The sequence below is a fragment of the Mus musculus genome, chromosome 3, assembly GCF_000001635.26.
Source record: "Mus musculus strain C57BL/6J chromosome 3, GRCm38.p6 C57BL/6J".
Classification (NCBI taxonomy): Eukaryota; Metazoa; Chordata; class Mammalia; order Rodentia; family Muridae; genus Mus; species Mus musculus.
In genome coordinates, this window is record NC_000069.6 from 71,400,660 (window position 1) to 71,402,920 (window position 2,261).

Genomic DNA, 2,261 nt, shown 5'->3' on the forward strand with positions numbered 1-2,261 from the left:
AGTACAATGTTGAGTAGGTAGGGAGAAAGTTGGCAGCCTTCTCTAGTCCCTGATTTTAGTAGGATTGCTTCCAGCTTCTCACCATTTACTTTGGTGCTGGCTACTGGTTTGCTGTAGATTGCTTTTATTATGTTTAGGTATGGGTCTTGAATTCCTGATCTTTCCAAGACTTTTATCATGAATGGGTGTTGGATTTTGTCAAATGCTTTCTATGCATCTAAGGAGATGGTCATGTGGGTTTTGTCTTTGAGTTTGTTTATATAATGGATTACATTGATAGATTTCCTTATATTAAACCCTCCCTACATCCCTGGAATGAAACTTACTTGGTCATGAAGGATGATTGTTTTGATGTTTCCTTGAATTCGGTAGGAAAAAATTTTTTCATAGGTATATAAACTATTTATTAACAGCAAAGGCCCAGAGACTCATTTCTTCTTGGATACACCCACAGTTCGGCCCCTGCAGCCAGTGGTCTTGGTGTGCTGACTGCAGACAAGAAGGCTCCAAAAGTGGCACGGCCCTCTATGGGCTCAAATTTTTTTTCAGCCGCTCCAGTTCCTCATGCAGCTTGTTGTCTAGACCTTTGGCCAGAACCTGGATGTACTTCCTATCCTTCAAATCCTTAAGTCTGTTCAGGAACCAGTCTGGAATCTTGTACTGTCGTGGGTTCTGCATGATGGTGGTCACTCACTCCACCTCATCCTCCGTGAGTTCTCCAGCCCTCTTTTTAAGGTTGATGTCTGCTTTCCTCAATACCACATGAGCATAGCTCCGCCCCACACCCTTAATGGCAGTGATGGTGAAGGCTATTTTCCACCGCCCATCGATGTTGGTGTTGACTACTCACAAAATGTGCTGGAACTTCTCAGGGATCACTAGAGACATGGTGGCAGCACAGATGGCAGCATGTAGGCCTCCTGTCGGTTAGCAAGTATTTTATTGAGGATTTTTGCATCGATATTCATAAGGGAAATTGGTCTGAAGTTCTCTATCTTTGTTGGGTCTTTCTGTGGTTTAGGTATCGGAGTAATTGTCACTTCATAGAATGAGTTGGGTAGAGTACATTCTACTTCTATTTTGTGGAATAGTTTATGAAGAACTGGAATTAGATCTTCTTTGAAGGTCTGATAGAACTCTGCAATAAACCCATCTGGTCCTGGGCTTTTTTGGGTTGGGAGACTATTAATGACTGCTTCTATTTCTTTAGGGGATATAGGACTGTTTAGATCATTATCCTGATCTTGTTTTAACTTTGGTACTGGTATCTGTCTAGAAACTTGTCCATTTCATCCAGGTTCTCCAGTTTTGTTGAGTATAGCCTTTTGTAGAAGAATCTGATGGTGTTTTGGATTTCTTCAGGATCTGTTCTTATGTCTCCCTTTTCATTTCTGATTTTGTTAAATAGAATGCTTTCCCTGTGCCCTCTAGTGGGTCTGGCTAAGGGTTTATCAATCTTGTTGATCTTCTTAAAGAACCAGCTCCTCCTTTGGTTGATTCTTTGAATAGTTCTTCTTGTTTCCACTTGGTTGATTTTGCCCCTAATTTTGATTATTTCCTACCATCTACTCCTCTTGGGTGAATTTGCTTCCTTTTGTTTTAGAGCTTTTAGGTGTGTTGTCAAGCTTCTAGTGTGTGCTCTCTCTAGTTTCTTTTTGGAGGCACTCAGAGATATGGGTTTTCCTCTTAGAAATGCTTTCATTGTGTCCTGTATGTTTGGTTATGTTGTGGCTTCATTTTCATTGAACACTAAAAAGTCTTTAATTTCTTTCTTTATTCCTTCTTTGACCAAGTTATAATTGAAAAGAGTTTGTTCAGTTTCCACGTGAATGTTGGTTTTCTATTATTTATTTTGTTATTGAAGATTAGCCTTAGTCCATGGTGATCTGATAGGATGTATGGGACAATTTCAGTATTTTTGTATTTGTTGAGGCCTGTTTTGAGACCAATTATATGGTCAATTTTGGAGAAGGTACCATGAGGTGCTTGCTGAGAAGAAGGTATATCCTTTTGTTTTAGGATAAATTACTCTGTAGATATATGTTAGATCCATTTGTTTTAAAACTTCTGTTAGTTTCACTGTGTCCCTGTTTAGTTTCTGTTTCCACGATATGTCCATTGATGAAAGTGGTGTGTTGAAGTCTCCCACTATTATTGTGTGAGGTGCAACATGTGCTTTGAGCTTTGCTAAAGTTTCTTTAATGAATGTGGCTGCCCTTGTAATTGGAGCATAGATATTCAGAATTGACAGTTTCTCTTGG

At 39.5% G+C, this 2,261-nt stretch overlaps 1 pseudogene; it reads right to left on the reverse strand.

The window, feature by feature from the left end:
- Nucleotides 1–379: 379 nt before the first annotated feature.
- Gm8599 lies at nt 380–888 on the reverse strand (annotated as a pseudogene).
- Nucleotides 889–2,261: the final 1,373 nt, after the last annotated feature.